Source organism: Diabrotica virgifera, chromosome 9 (genome assembly GCF_917563875.1).
Source record: "Diabrotica virgifera virgifera chromosome 9, PGI_DIABVI_V3a".
NCBI classification, from domain to species: domain Eukaryota; kingdom Metazoa; phylum Arthropoda; class Insecta; order Coleoptera; family Chrysomelidae; genus Diabrotica; species Diabrotica virgifera.
In genome coordinates this window covers 59857797-59874983 of record NC_065451.1, presented here as the reverse complement: position 1 = coordinate 59874983, position 17187 = coordinate 59857797, and the positions used below count along the sequence as shown (strand labels likewise).

The following is a 17187-nucleotide window of genomic DNA, read 5'->3' as shown; positions in this document are numbered from 1 at the left end:
AGATGTCCTCTGAGACCTGCCAGTTCTGAATTTTATTAGATATTTCTGCTGTTGCTAGCGTGATATCTATAACAGTTTGGCTACGAACATTAATAAATGTAGGTTCCGTGCCTCTATTTAAGATATACAAATCTTTACTAATAATATAGTCATAAAGAGACTTACCTCGAGAGTTGTTATCTTTGCTGCCCCAGCCTAGATGGTGAGAATTCGAATCGCAGCCGATAATAAGTTCTACCTTCTGGCTGAGAGAATGGTCTACCAGATCTTCCATCTCCTTTGTTGGTGGTAGGGTGGCTGCATCTGAGGGTAGGTAGACCGATGCTAGTATCAATTCTCTGCTTTTGCCTTTTCCCCATGGGCATTTTACTTTAACAGCAGTTACGTCTGAAGTACAAAACTGCACCAGGGGGGAGGCTTTAATTTTCCTGGGAACATATATTGCTGTTCTCGGTTGTTGGTTGCTTGGTAAGCTGAAGATTTGACCATTTAGACTGCCAAAACCAGTTATTTTGGTCTTAATTATCCAAGGTTCTTGGATTAATGCTATTGCATCCTCCTTTACATCCAGGTGGCGGCAGAGTGTCGCTGTTGCCACCTTTTTGTGCTGGAGGTTGCATTGAATAATGGTTACCTTTTTCCTGACGTCTTTGCCCATGGCGAAGGTGTCGTATTGGTTCTTTTTAGGCGTCCATTTCCTCCTCACTTGAGGAGGCGGCAGCCTTAGTCGTTTCGGTGCTTCCTCTGCAGGGTTCGTCGACCACCATCTGATGGTCGTCGTCCTGCTGTGGAACCACGGGTGTTTCAGTCTCAGTGACCGTATCCGGTTGCCGAGTATCTGAGGTCCCTGGTTCCGAGGAGGTGCCCTCCATTTTTTGTTTGCTTGCTTTTAGAGTCAATGAGGTGAACGCGTAGCTCAGCCTCATTGCTCTTTTCTTAAGGACAGCCATGTCCTCGTCTCCGATTCCGAAGACGAACAGGTGTCCGTTTGGATCGGTTTTGGCCTCATGGTGGAAGGTGCACCATCTCGCAACTGACATGTCCGGATTTTGCGCCGTTAGCCTCCGCAGCACTCTTTCTGTGTCATCGGAGGTGTTAGTAACATCCTCCGAGATCCATAGAGAGGCTTTAGCAAGCTTCGGCAGCTTATCCTGACTGACAACAGCCAGTGATGCGTCCTCCCACGGTTTGAGGTCATCTATAGCCTTTTTTAGCCACGCAAGCGCCTCGTCGTCATCGCAGGCCACTCTGATGATCTCACCAGAGTAGGTCCACGACTTAAACGTGGGCGCTCTTGCTTGGCTGTTGGAGGTGGACAAGATTGCTCTGTCCAATTCCTCCATCAGGCTGCGTTTGATAAGGTTTTCCCGGTCGGCAGAAACCTTGCCGTACGGGTTTACCTTATCTATGATAGCTACCCTAAGGCGTGTTACGGAGGCTTCCGCGAAGCTTTGGGAAGGGGCAGTGGTGTTTCCACCGCTGCGTACCTTCTTGTGCTTCTGCGGCGTGCTCTCCGTGGAAGTGCTTGGGTGAAGGCGCTTCACACCGGGGGCTGTCAGTTCCTGTCCTCTTTTGGAGGTGGAACTGTTGACAGCTTCCGATGCGGGCACCCTCACCTTTGTTTTTGGAGGGGCTGGAGAGGGATGGGTGGCTCCCGTAGGTGCCTTCCCCGCCGCCTCTCTGGCCTTCCTCCTTCTTTTTAGCTCGGCGCCACTAAGTTTGTGGCGCTTTTGCCGATTTTCCCGAGGTGATCCTTGTCCGGCCTCTGCTGGGGCCGAAGCTTGAGTTGAACATTGCTGTCCGTCCTCAACCGCGGCCTCCAGCTGAGGTGAACGTTTTGGTTCAGCCTCGGGATTTGGTTTTGGTTTTTTGTTTGTTATTGTTAGTTTGTTGTTTGAGTCCATGATGTTCCCACGAGTAGCTAGGGAAAGGTTTGTCACCCCTGGAAGAGCCCCGCATTACCAGAGGAAGGCTATATGCAATGGGGTTTCGCCTGGTACCCCAAGGGGATCGTTCACGACCACATACACCCTGTGGCCATCCAGCCATCGGCACGATTACCATCCACCTTAGCTTGGGTAGGTTTGGGGTAGGCTGCTTCTTGGTCGCTGATGCAGTTCGTCCACTTCTAGTGTCTAGACTACCTAAGAGAGATTTCCAGATACCCCAGAGAACCAAGTGGTGACAGGAACTGATCTAGCAAGGTCGTTTCACATCCTTTCATACTTCCCATTCATCAGGCCTAGCCCGTTTATAGGGGGTACCTACACTCAGCGGAGAGCTCCTTATTAGGGAGATCCTATTCATTCACACATGCATACTTGTTCCACTTCCTACACCAGACTACAGCCCTATCTAAACTGTCAGCTTAAGCCCCCGAACTCACGTCAAAGTCTTGCAGCCACTATCGGGGGATTTTCAAGGCTTAATAACAATGTTAAAAATTATTATTATGATAGTCAAAAAGTGACTGAATCAAAGTTGAAAGCCTCCCTTATAGGATTCTGAAGAAATTTTGCCATGATTTTATTACTGAGCTGTTATTTTTAATTGTTAACCATGAGCGCTAAGTAAGGCGGCCGTCAATGTGCGTGCAAGTGAGATGGTACTATTAGACGGCCGGAATGGTGCATCTCTTTTGCACTCACTATTGACGGCCGCCTATATGCAGTTAGCGCTCATTGTTAATAATTAAAAATAACAGCTTAGTAATAAAATAATGACAAAAATTTCTTCAGGATTTTGTAGGGTGGACTTTAAACTTTGATTTGGTCATTTCTAACGTTCATAGTAATAATTTTTAACTGAGTTATTAAGCCTTGAAAATTGCGATTTTCGCGTTTTTCAAATATTAAATCGCGTATAACTCGACAAAAATAAATTTTAGAGAAAAATCACAAGAGGCCTTTTTTGCTTATAGACCTGGATCCCGCTTACCAAAAAAGTTGATTAATAGCAAGCTGAAAAGGACATCGCACACATCTTATGGAAAATATAATGTCACTCCAATTCAATAAAATTTATACCAATAGATTCGTTTTAAATTAACGATCAAATCTTATCATTGCGCCAACTCTCTATTTTCAAAAATAAGAGCAGAAATTGATATAAATAAATCTGAAATCAAATGGGTAGGTACATAAGTTAGAGAGAGAAAAAATATTTTAAAATACCCAGATTTTCGGTACTCCATAAATCAGCGGATTAGTTTCACTAATCCGCTTAGGCCCAGCGGGATTTAAGCTGTTATGAATAGCACTCAGAGCAATAATGATTGTAAACTAACATTTTATGGACTCCAAAAATGTGATTTCGATAAACTTTAATTGCAATTTGCGCCGTAATTAATCATAATTAAGAGTTGGCGCAATGATAAGAATTGATCGTTATATTAAAACGAATCTAATCGTATAAATTTTATTGAATTTGAATGACATTATATTTTCCATAAGATGTGTGCGATGTCCTTTGTTAATAGCTTGACGGTGTCTAGTCGGACAAAATTTGATGTATGGGAACACTGGAACAGGGGAAGTTTTAATTGTGGAACAGTTTAAAGATTTAGAACGTCAGATTACGAAAACGTTCCATGTGTTTTGTTGGACAGAACTTCCAATTGATTTGTTACCATTTCATTAAACCCTCATGCAAAAATCAGACTGGTGTTTATCACCAACTGGGCATCTTAATGAGTGGAACACGAAGAACATGTCAAATGACAGAAATCATGTTGGTTAGTAATAGCAGTCTGATTTTTGCATGAGAGTTTAACGAAAGGGTAACAAATCAATTGGATGTTCTGTCCGACAAAATACATGGGACGTTTTCGTAATCTGACGTTCCAAATTTTTAAACTGTTCCACAATTAAAACTTCCCCTGTTCCAGTGCATCAAAGTTTGTCCGACTAGACACCGTTAAGCTATTAACAGATTTTCAGCTTGCTATTAATCAACTTTTTTTTTGATACGCGGGATCCAGGTCTATTAGAATGATCCAAAAAATCTAAGAAAATTGAACGAATCGAAAAAATTATTGTATTGAATTTGTTTAAAAAAAAATGTTTAAACAATTTTCTGACCGCGGCACCTCCCGGACTCCCGGCACCCTGCGGATTTGTTATAAGGAACTCTTTTTTAGTAAGTTTGAGCAAACAAATCGAATCGGAATAATTTACCTAACGGGGGCGACAATACAACCGCGAGCAATTCAAACTAATCGGAAATCATTCGGTCATTACGAACCATTACGAACTTGTGTCTCCAGTTACGTCACGACTCCCTTCTCTTGGAGATGCGCAATATGTTATCTTGTTATTTATTTATAGTATCATGCAATTACCTGAACCGCCTTCACTGGTGAATTATCCATTTTGTAAAATATTCACTTATTGCACTTCGAGTGTACACACACGTCAACGTTTGAAAAGCGACTGAGACGACCACCGGCAAGGTCTAAATTGTGTAGAACATGCCTGTTAGGAGTTACAATGTTTACTGCATTCCCTATGCCATACAGAAAAAGACAATTTTACAACACGTTGCTAATTCGCATAAAACAATTATTCTTTGAAAGCTCTATAATAGACAATATTTTTTTGCATTAGTTGTTTTAATTCAAAGAACAAAAATTACTAAGCATAAACTACAATTATTCATCGCGTGAGTCGATTTTTTTGCTCTCCATTGTAGATTCTGTGAGTAAAAGAGAGACCTAGTATAAAAAGTAATTCGTGAATAATTACATGCATGGAAAAAAATAGTGTGACATAATTATGTCACCCGACTGTTTTCAGCTCCCGGCCTAACAGATGCCGAATATGTTTACCAAGTAACATTTTTTTATACAATGATTTATGCACCTTTGGTTGATTGATTTATGAGGGACCCTAATTTAAAGAAAGATCTCGATCGAGTTGTTTACATACCTTTTTCTAATAATTGTTCTTTTGTTATTGTACTAGTAAATTCGATTTTACGTGCTTGTAAGTTATTATGTAAATACTCGTTCATTCTGGATAATTCTTTTGTATTCGAGATGATTAAGCATTGTATAAATAAGAGGTATTTTGAACTTAGCAGTTAGTTGTGAATTTGAAAACGTCGCGTCGGTGTATTTTGATATGTAACGGGCGCGGTATATTTTTTGAATTTGTAATTAGATAAATTAGTAGATTTAGTGTAATAGATAAATTAGATGTCGTAGTTTGTAAAATAAAGGATATAAATTCAGTGTTTTTCATTTGTTTAGAAGTAAGTTATTAAAAATAAATAAAGTCAACTAAAACTAAACCTTAGTGCCTAAAACATCATAGAAAAGTCAGTTTTGTAACAGTAGAGTGGAAATACTATATGAACATTTCCAAATCGAAAATACGAATTTAAAAAATTCATCTCAACAGTCGCTTCTCTCCTTTTTTTGTGTAACCATTAATATTTTTTGTCTTTAATAGTTTCTAAATTGCATTTTTGGATGCTCAACAACAACGGTTTAAAACTTTAAAACAACGGTTAACACTTAAGAATGTTTCGCAGTAATCATCAACATCCTGTTATGAAGTTTATTTTTTTGTAAGTATTTAAGGTAGACAATGAAAAGATGTTTTCACTTAGCCAACGCGAGAAACGCATCCGACGTAAATACAAAAATATAAAAGTTTATGTGCAGAACAAAATTATATTTCTTCAAATGTGTTAATTATAAACTAATGGCCCGTATACACAACAACGATTTAACGTAGCGATGTGACTGTGCAGTTCGTTGGTGTCGCTTTATCGAAGGTGTGGACGCAAATCGACGTAGATTTTTAACCAAAAATCTGCATCGATTTTGCGTGCAGACGTTGGATAAATCGATACCAACGAACTGCACAGTCACATCGCTACGTTAAATCGTTGTTGTGTATACGGGCTATAAAGTGCATTAGACCAGGGCTGATCTGCATTAGACCAGGACGGATCTGTTTTGAAGTGGATGTGAGAGGTGGCATTCGGATTTTTGCAGATAAAGTTAGGTGACAACTTCAATAATTATAATTGACTTATGCTTAGGGTTACCATAATTTATTAAGGCCAAATCCGGACATATGTAGTCCAAGGGGTTGTAGACAATGTAAAATGTGAATTTGACTGTGTTGCTACCTCTACAACTACATTGTATATACAGTGTGTTCTAGCGAAAATTTGACCTTCGCCCACAAACTTAGAAACTAAGAGTTTCTTCACAAAACACGTCAATTTGTATTGGAAGGAGGACGAATTTTCATGCAAAATTCATGCTCTCAAATGTAACCCTCTACTGGCCCCCAGTCTTTTTTATTTAGCAAGTGTAGTCGAGTTACACATCATTTGAAAAATATTTTTTTTCTCTACACGATCCACGATCCTTTTTTTTAATTTGCCAAATAACTTTAAAGACAGTTTTGGATTTAACTAATTTATAATATATATATATATATATATATATATATATATATATATATATATATATATATATATATATATATATATATATATATATACAGGGTGCGCCAAACCTCTGGTTTTCTTTGATTACGGCTAAACTATGAGATATACAGAAAAATGTTTATAACAAAACTAATGTGTATCAAAGAGGTCTATAATTTAAAATTATTTTCGATTATACAGGGTGAGTCAGAACGACGGTATGAACCAAAGTTGTATTTTTTTAAATGGAACACCCTGTATATTAAATTATTTTTGTATATATTATTTAAAAATATGAAAAATTTGTATAAGGTCTTATAGGCCTAAAGTTAATAATTTTCGAAATATTTACATTTTTATTGAGAAAAATGGTAATATTTATAGGGTTGTGGATTATGTTTCCAAGGTAATAAAAATTTAAGTGATATGTCAAAGCTTTTACAATATAGTGTTATTTTTAAATAATTTATTATCTTTAATTCTAGCCATAAAATATACAGTGTGATCACTATTTGCAAATACAAAATGCTCTCATTTTTTTTAAAGGGGACACCCTGTATATTAATTTTGCATTTTGTAGTAAATATTACAACCTTTCTTTTGGTATAAGGTTGTATGTACCTAGCATGTTTCGTTTTGTAGATATTTAAAAAAAACCATAGATTTTATGTTTTTGTGGATGTTTTATTTAAAAATTTTTTTGCAAAAAAAATAATTATAATCTGGTTTTAGAAACATACACTACAATATAAAATATGAAAATAAAAACGTAATTAAAGATTAAAATAAATCGTATGCTAGTACAATTCAATTGAATTTAATAACTTTAAATTATTTTACAAAAAATATTTTACCATATTAATGAATGCATAAATTAGTGACTAAATTAAATAAACAACCAAATTTTAAATCAACCGTAGTAATTCTTCTACCGCAGCAACTTTCCTGTACCAAATTAATTGTTAGTTATATTGTATTTACGAGTAAGATCAGTTAATAACTTTTTAATTTACCTACATCTTGAGAACGTATAAAGTATGCTTTGAAACAAATGAACGTTATGGAAGTATACTAAGAAGTAAATAGTATCTATGTACCTACTAGTGTCACAAAAGCTGGTAATAATTTCTAATGGTTTCTCCCAAAACAAATGTCATATCCAAAAATTTTTCGGTTAAAAAATTAAAATTTAAAATATAAAAAATTGTTACAAAAATTTCAACTACAAAAGTATTACCAGCTTTTGTGACGCCAGTAAATACTATTTATATTAATAAATAATTTGGCTGATACGTTTAACATTCAGCTGTTTTAAAGCATACTTTATAATAATTTTTATATTCTCAAGATGTATGATGTATGTAAGTAAATTTAAAAGGTAAATTAAAAGTTTAACTAAATACAATTTAACTAACAATTAATTTGGTACAGGAAAGTTGCTGTAGTAGAAAAATTACTACGGTTGATTTAAAATTTGGTTGTTTATTTAATTTAGTAACTAATTTATGCATTCATTAAAATGGTAAAATATTTTTTGTAAAATAATTTAAAGTTATTAAATTCAATTGAATTGTACTAGCATACGATTTATTTTAATCTTTAATTACGTTTTTATTTTCATATTTTATATTTTAGTGTATGTTTCTAAAACCAGATTATAATTATTTTTTTTGCAAAAAAATTTTTAAATAAAAAATCCGCAAAAACGTAAAATCTATAGATTTTTTTAAAAATATCTACAAAACGAAACATGCTAGGTACATACAACCTTATACCAAAAGAAAGGTTGTAATATTTACTACAAAATGCAAAACTAATATACAGGGTGTCCCATTAAAAAAAATAGAAAATTTTGTATTTGCAAATAGTGATCACACTGTATATTTTATGGCTAAAAGTAAAAAATATTAAATTATTTAAAAATAACAGTATATTTTAAAAAAATTTGACCAATCACTTAAATTTTTATTTATTTGGAAACATAATCCACAACCCTATAAATATTACCATTTTTTTCAATAGAAATGTAAATATTTCAAAAATTATTAACTTTAGGCCTATAAGACCTTATACAAATTTTTCATATTTTTAAATAATATATTCAAAAATGATTTAATATACAGGGTGTTCCATTTAAAAAAATACAACTTTAGTTCATACCGTCGTTCTGACTCACCTTGTATAATCAAAAATAATTTTAGAATATAGACCTCTTTGAAACACATTAGTTTTGTTATAAACATTTTTTTGTATATCTCATAGTTTAGCCGTAATCAAAGAAAACCAGAGGTTTGGCGCACCCTGTATATATAATATATATAATACATTTGTTAAGTCCAAAATTATCTTCAAACTTGTTATGTAAATTAAAAAAAAATAGAGTGTCGTGTAGAGAAAAAAATTATTGCTATTAAAAAACAAGAGGGGGTTGATGCGGGGTAGTGTTGATGCGACGCGGGGCATGAATTTTGCACGAAAATTCGTCCCCCTCACATTATAAATTTACGTTTTTTTTTTAAATTTTGAATAAGCTCTTGGTTTCTGAGTTTCTGGGGTGGTCTTTTCGTTGGAACAGACTGTATGTATATGCGAAAAGCATATGGCACAATTAAAAGTACAGCTATTTCGCTACAATATGCAACTAACATCGAAAATCTTTGCCAGTTTAAAATACATATACACCTATGTTTTAACCTTTAGACCTATCACTTAACTAGGTGCTGCGCAGAATGAAATTTCCCACCGTTGGGCCAAGTGTTTTCCATTTTTTTTTAGTAAAGAAAAAAATCCGGACATTTCTCATTTCCGGACGCCAATCCGGACATGTCTTTCAAATCCGAACTGTCCGGACGAAATCCGGACGTATGGTAACCCTAGCTCCTTCTCAAATATGCCCTGAATATTAATAAAAAAAATTAAATACTTAAAAATTTCGAAAAATATCGATTTTTTCTACTTTCATTGCTTATAACTTTAAAACGATTCATTTTGGAAAAAAAAGTCGTAGGGAAAGAAAATAAAGATAATTGAATTTTGTATAATATACGACTGGTTTAAAATTTCTTAAATTATTACCCTTTCTGCAAAATAGCAATAAATAGAAAATAAGGGGGCAAAAAAGCCTGTTTTTATTCAATATTTTTCCAAACACTTTGGCTGCACTTAGAACCCTCATAATTCGCTTAGAAAATTCTTACAACATACTTAAACCGTCTACCAAATTTCATTAAAATCGACCTAATAGGATTTGTATAAAAATTCTGCAATCTAAATTTTTTTAAAAATGTTCAAATTTTTAAAAAACTTTCTGAACAAAAAGTAGACCATTTAGAAGTTTGCTAATATTGTTACATATAAAGAGGTTCTCTACCTATCTAATACACTTTACAGAATTAAAATCGGATTATTTAAGCGGCCTCAGCACTGTTTAAAAGTTATAAACAATGTTTTGGATTATAGACAAATACAGTGAGGATGTTTGAGTTGGAATAAATTCATTTTCTTGAGAATGGGCGACTCTGGAGATAAATTCCGAAACAGATCGATTTTTATTTTTAGATTATAATTTTTTGGCATAAATATCATACTAGTGACGTCATCCATCTGGGTGTGATGACGTAATTTAAATGTTGTTCTGAAGCTATTTCCTTGTGGCATTTTTATGATTAAATATTTGGATGGGAAATAAGCCACAATTAAATTGAAAAATAATTTTATTAACGTTTCGACGCCCAAATCGGGTGTCATTGTCAAAATACAAAATACTGCAAAATTAAACAAAAATGTTGTTGTTAAATAAAAAAATTCTTCTAATAATTTATTTAATTTCATGTAATCGAATGAACTATCTTTTAGTAAAATCGTCCCAGGAACGCAACTAATAAATATTGGCGATATCATTTTAAAGTCTTCTACTTTAAAATGTATAATATACGTCTGAATTGCCAATATAAATGAGTCAGATTAAATAAATTATTAGAATTTTTTTACTTAGCAACATCATTTTTGTTTAATTTAGTAGTATTTTGTATTTTGACAACTACACCCGACTTGGGCGTCGAAACGTTAATAAAATTATTTTTTAAATTTAATTGTGGCTTATTTCCGATCTAAATAGTTAATTGTAATCTAAATATTGGAATTAATTGAATTGAAAACATTTTTTTAAATTCAAACCCTGTATAAATAGTTATGTTAATGTTAATATTAGTAAATACAAAATTTAATAGTCTTTTGGTGGAGCTATCACATGGCACCTATTCTCATTAAAAAAAGCATCGATTACGTCATCACACCCAGATGGATGACGTCACTAGTATGATAGAAATACCAAAAAATTAGAATCTAAAAATAAAAATCAACCTGTTTCGGGATTTATCTTCAGAGACGCCTATTCTCGAGAAAATGAATTTATGCCAACTCAAACGTCCTCACTGTATTTGTTTATAAGCCAAAAAGTTGTTTATAACTTTAAAACAGTGCTGAGGCCACTTAAATAATCCGATTTTAATTCTGTAAAGTGTATTAGATAGGTAGAGAACCTCTTTATACGCAAAAAAATTAGCCAATTTCTATGTGGTCTACTTTTTCTTCAGAAAGTTTCTAAAAAATTTGAACTTTTAAAAAAAAATTAGATTGCAAAATTATTCTGCAAATCTATCTGGTCGATTTTAATGAAATTTGGTGAATTGTTATACTTATTTAGACACACTCTGTACAAAGATGACCATGTCCAATTTTTGATGGGGGCAAATATTATCCACAAGGCTCATATTAGGACCTTCTCCCGTATGTAATTGTACTGAGAAGGCAAAAAAGATAAATTACAGACAGACGCCATTGACGGTGTTGAAAGAATTGACTTAAATTCTGGCTTAAAGAATTTTCCATATATTTTTATTGTTTGTACTTTCTGATTAAGCAAGGTGCACCCTGTAAAAACAAGTACACAAACATGATCTTGTTGAACGTACTGATAACGCCAGGTATTGATTCTTTTATGAATCACTTATTGGTAAAAGTTTACTCAGTACTATTTAATATTCCAGGAGTGAGTCATAAGACCAGTTATACTCGTAGTACCAGTGTTTGCTAAAATCGTAGGAGAGCGATAAATCGGTCAGCTGGCCAAGGTAAACATTGTAAGTAAATATTTCATTAAGAAAATCTTTAAATTCAATACCAAATAGAGTAAGTATTACCGTTTCTAACCTTATTTACAAGGATGTAATTTCAAACATGTGATGCTGCTTACGAGCTACTTTTAATAAAATTCTAACATGCCATGCTTAATTCTAGCCATCTTTTACAATTTTTAGCTCGTTATGAGTTAAAAAACATTCAGTCCCAATATGCAGGCTGCTATAACTTGACGTTAACGCCTATATACAGGGTGTCCAGAAATTCTACCGACAGACGAAGACAGGAGATTCCTCAGATAATTTTAAAACATTTTACCCCAATTCATCTAGTCCGAAAATGCCTAAGGGAACTAGAGCTCTTTGAAGATGGCGTCTTGTAAATCGATTCCATCCATTGCAAATTTCTTGTACCGGTCATAGGCATTCGTTATCTGTAGGTCAACGGTTATTTTATCGCATAACTTTTTTGTCTTTAACTTCTAAGCATTTTTGATACTGGATTAGTAAATTGTGAGGTATTCTAGTACCAAAAGGTACTCTTGATTTAAGTCGGTAGGACACATCGTTTTCTAGAAAAATCTATTTGAAAATTTTTCGTTTATTGAATTTGAAAAAAAAATGGAAAAAATTTACAAAAAAAATACGGTGTATTTTATCAACTTATCAATTTAATGACTTTATCAATTCCAATTAATGAGATCGATTCATCTCTGGAATATAAATAAACGTACCAGTTTTTGTTTTTCTAAATGTTTTTTTGAAATTTTTTTTGGGAATTTAAAAAACGAAAAATTTTCAAATCGATTTTTCTAGAAAACGGTGTGTCCTACTGGCTTAAAGCAAGAGCACCTTTTAGTACCAGAATATCTCACAATTTAATAATCCAGTGTCAAAAATGCTTTAAAGTTAGACATAAAAATTATGCGATAAAATAACCGTTGCCCTACCCAAAGAGGACGCCTATGACCGGTACTATAAATTTTCAATAGATGGAATCGATTTATCTCTGGAAGATAAATATGTTTACCAATTTTCGTTGTTCTAAATGGAAGCGTTCTCGAGGTATTTAAGAAAAATTAATTACACGACGCCATCTTCAAAGAGCTCTAGCTCCCTTCGGAAGCATTTTCGGACTAGATGAATTGGGTTAAAATGTATTAGAATTATCTGAGGTATCTCCTGTCTTCGTTTGTCGGTAGAGTTTCTGGACACCCTGTACAAACAACTAATATTAGAACAGTGTAAATTTTGATATTTTAATTAGACGAGGCTCTATCGTCGCCCCCGTTAGCGAAATTACACCAACTCATAAAAATGTATTCTTTCTTGTACCTGTTTGCTGATTTTTACGGTAACAGATCAAGATTATTGACAACGTCGAGAATAGATGGGGGTTTCTTCGTCACTTAATGCCACCTAAATCACTGAATTATTTTAAAATTCGTAAGTAAAGATGCGTGGAAATTTTAAAGTGTGTGACGTGCTTTTTGACAATAATTACTTAAAGGGACTGGACTGCACTCCGTCTTCTAATTGAAAAGTAAGATTGTTTTGCCTTCGCATTGCAACTGAATAAAAATGGTATACATTTTTATTTTATAGTCGTATTACTCCGTAGAGTATCTATATACTAACTATAACTTATAGGTGAATTTTTCCGTTGGAACTTTATCAGCTGCAGACGGGGGATGTGAATTGCATAGTGTAGAATTCCTTCCCTCTCGTCTTCACTGCAGCATCCATTTGACTTGCAAATTGTAGAAGTCTTGGAGGTGTCACCAGGAAAGTGTACCAATAAGTTTTCAATTTAAAAATCTTTTAGTAATGTTTTTAATATTTTTCAATATGATGGCGCTAGCCACCTACTATCATCACTTCGGTTGCAATGGGTGGGAAAAGCTCTCGATGCGAATCAGTTAAAATATGGAGAACAGTGCCTACGTTCTTTCCGATGAGGCTCCAATAAGAGCCGAATCTCGCGATTAAAGGGACTGGACTGCACTCCGTATTCTAATTGAAAAGTAAGATTGTTTTGCCTTCGCATTGCAACTGAATAAAAATGGTATACATTTTTATTTTAATAATTACTTTGTTTGACATCGTTGCTATGACTTTAAAATATTAAAACCTGTATTGGCATAACAGGTATTTAGGCACCACTTTAATTCGGGATTATTATAACTTATTAGCGTTATTTTTTAATTCAATTAATTGATTTGGTCATTTTTTAGACGCTCGTAGAAAAAATATTGTTCCTAACTCTTGCGGTTCTCCTAAGTCTCTTTTTCTACAACCACTATTCAAAACGCACTTTTCTGCACAGTTTTATGTTAACAAAGTTATTTTATCACAGTATAAGATATATGACATTATTGTGCAGAAAAGTGACGTTTCTGTGCCGGAAAGTTCTTTTCTGCACAGTAGACTACCTCATTCTGAGTAACGTTATATATTCTGTTTACATCTGTTGTTAAAGTGTAGACAAATATAACCTGTAGACAATTATTATACTTAATTATCGATTAGAAATTAAATTATGGATGCTACAACTGTTTTATTTTACAACTTTATTCTTAATAAATATTCTATAATTATAAATTAACAATTAACCAATAAGGATTTAGCAACCTTAGCAAGATACGCCGAATGAAGTAGGTTTGAAGTAGTAGTAGGTAAATCCGTGACGATCCGTGACTGAGTAAATATAACGTCAAATGTGACATTGTTTTGTAATATTAAAATAGTTTAAATTCAAACAAATTAATGTAGTGCATTAATTTTTTAACTGATTTCTGTGTAATTTGTTTAGGTATAAGTAATTTAAATAGATTAGTATTAATTAAACACAGTTTAAAATTTATAATTTATTGTTATAATAAATCTTCAATTAGAAATTGTGATATTTAGTTTTAGCAAAATATGTGATTGTAGAAAAAGTATAGTGTGTAACACGTACAGAAAGGTAATTTCTCACTCGTTTGAATTGCGGCACTCGCTTGCGCTAGTACTGCAACTTTTCAAGCTCGTGAGAAATTAGTACATTTCTGCACTTGTTACACAATATATTATTTCCGCACTCGACTGCAATCGCGTGCGGAAAAGTATGACTTTCCGCACTAGTTAGGAAAACAACTATATTCAAGCATAGAAAGTGATTTTTTTATTATCTGCAGTATAGAATAATTTTACGATTGAACATAAAATTTAACTAAACATACTTAAATGTATAATTAAAACACACATTATATACAGCGACAAATGAGCTAAACCCTCATTTGGATTTTCAATTAGTATCGAAAATATGTAATTACCTTTTAACTAAACATGTCGCGATAACACAAATATTCCAATGGTGCCATATTTATAAATAAAATTTACTTAGAAACCGTCGCTGTGTTGAAGTGGAAAATAGTAAAAAGTTATGAAAGAACAAAAAATTAATATATTGGATCATCATCATTCAATCTTGTCCAAAGCTGGACATAGATCTCCTTCATAATTTTTCATATGTTTCGATCTTGTGCCTCCAGCACCCAATTCCTATGGCAACGTTTTATCGCTGGTACCTATGATTAATGTGATTCCTAATACATTTCCAGTGAAAATAATAACTCTTTGATAAGTGAACACAGAAGAAATGATGTTTTTTACTGATACTCCTCAAAAAATGAATTTTTTCGCTAACACTTTATTAGGGATTATAATTTTCACAATCATATAATTGAAAATAATGTTTTTCGCGGCGTTCATTGAAAGTTCTACTCTTAACGGCATTTTTCGGAGTTATACTTTTCGTAGGCGGCGGCGTTATATCGTCAGTTCAACGTGTTGGTGGACGACCTCTGCTTTGGTAGACATCATTTCTTGCTCTCCTTTCCAATATTCGCTTTGTCCATCTCTTATCTGTCATTCGAGCAACGTGACGTGCCCAGTTCCACTTCAGTGTTGGTATTCTCTCTATAGCACCAACTACTCCTGACCTTCGTCGTAGCTGGTGCTTTGGAATCTTATCACCGAGTGAAACGCCCATCATATCACGCTCCATCGCCCTTTGAGCCACACGGACCTTTTGTATTGTTTTCCTTGTCATGGTCCAAGGTTCCTATACCATAGGTTGTATGGTAACTTTGACATTGACAAATGAAATATTGTCATCGTGACGTCACCCAGACGATCAATTTTACGAATTGTTTGTAAACATAATAGGATACGTGGTTTGGAGGCTATATTTTGTTATTAAATATCGTTAGTGTTTTAATTTGTGTTTATATCTTGAGATATAATGTATCTATAGATATCATTAAGTGTTTTTAGTATAATAACTTAAACCCAAAACTCTTTTACAAGAAGTGTTATATACGTTGACGCCTAGCCCTATTTCTTTCGCATTTTCTTTAAGCTCCACATACAGTTCTGTAATATCTCTTGCGGTTCTTCACATCAAGTTTACATCATTTGTGTACGTTACAATCTGCTTAGACTTATTGAACAATATATCTAATTAAGTCTATAGATAATAGATCTATTATATGTATCTAATTGTTTCATAAAAAATTATAACCTAATATTGCAGTCATCTGAAGATCGTTCGAATAAACAATTATAAAGCAAATGAATATATAAAATAGGGAAAATTCCCTTTGTTGCACTGAAATTGTATTTTTTTTATAATTTACTGTTAATGTAAAACTTCACAGGTACCTATTGAATTGAATCATGTTTTAATAGTTTTAGATATTATAATCCAGTACCTAACGTAATCAGATGCTCTTATGTTAAACTTAAGGGAAAAACTACTAATTTTGATAGGTACATAAATCTTTAGTTAAATCTCTTTTTCACCATGGTTTACACGTTAGAAGGAATTTATAATAATGTACTACATGCATTATCCCCAATTCAAAATGATTATATACCTACTCAAAATCATTTAAAAAAGTAAATTGTATTCAACCCATTATTAATATACCTAGGATATTTGAATGATTTAGTCCCATATATAAACACAAGAAACAATCTACTTCTGCTTTAATTAAGTAGTAATGCTATTCTACTGCATATATTTAATTGCAATTATATTCTATGATTTTTGTAACTCTACAGGTATCTACCACATTTTTTAAAGAATATATATTAAATAAATAGTCATTAAAAATCCAAACGTATTTTTTTAAATATACATATATTTTCAATCATTAAAAACATTCCTATTTTCCGAGTTCATTTCAATGAGTGAAGTGAATGAATTTGAATGCAGCATTCTGGGTGACGTCACTCCCGCCATTAGATTCTCGACGCTGATTGGTGGAAAGTTACCATGCAACCTGTCTATGAACCTTGGTCATGGTCAACGTTTCCGCTCCGTAAGACACTGGTAAAACCGTAGATATAATAACCTGTAGATTAGGCTAGCTATGGGCCACTCTGTGTATCGAGGTGTGCATCGAGGCCGATATCAAGGACGCCATTGGTTAATATTCATTTTGAGTGGTCATGCCATCTTTGTCCGTCATATGAGCGGTATCTCTTAGTAAAAAGAGATAGATAGACCACCGATCGACTGCCCGCGCGTTACGCTTTTTTTGCTCAGTATGCCTTGTCT

General features: G+C 33.6%; 1 protein-coding gene across 5 annotated transcripts in view; it reads left to right on the top strand.

Annotated features, from left to right (window-relative positions):
- Positions 1-17187, top strand: part of LOC114331514 (uncharacterized) — a 741127-nt gene that overhangs the window by 165645 nt on the left and 558295 nt on the right. Inside the window, exon 1 of one of the 5 annotated variants that reach the window (XM_028281101.2) lies at positions 11486-11585. The exons of the other annotated variants lie outside the window; for them this stretch is intronic. The gene's annotated coding sequence lies outside the window, so the exon portion shown is untranslated. Of the gene's footprint in view, positions 1-11485; positions 11586-17187 lie in introns of those variants that run through there. 5 annotated transcript variants of the gene reach the window in all.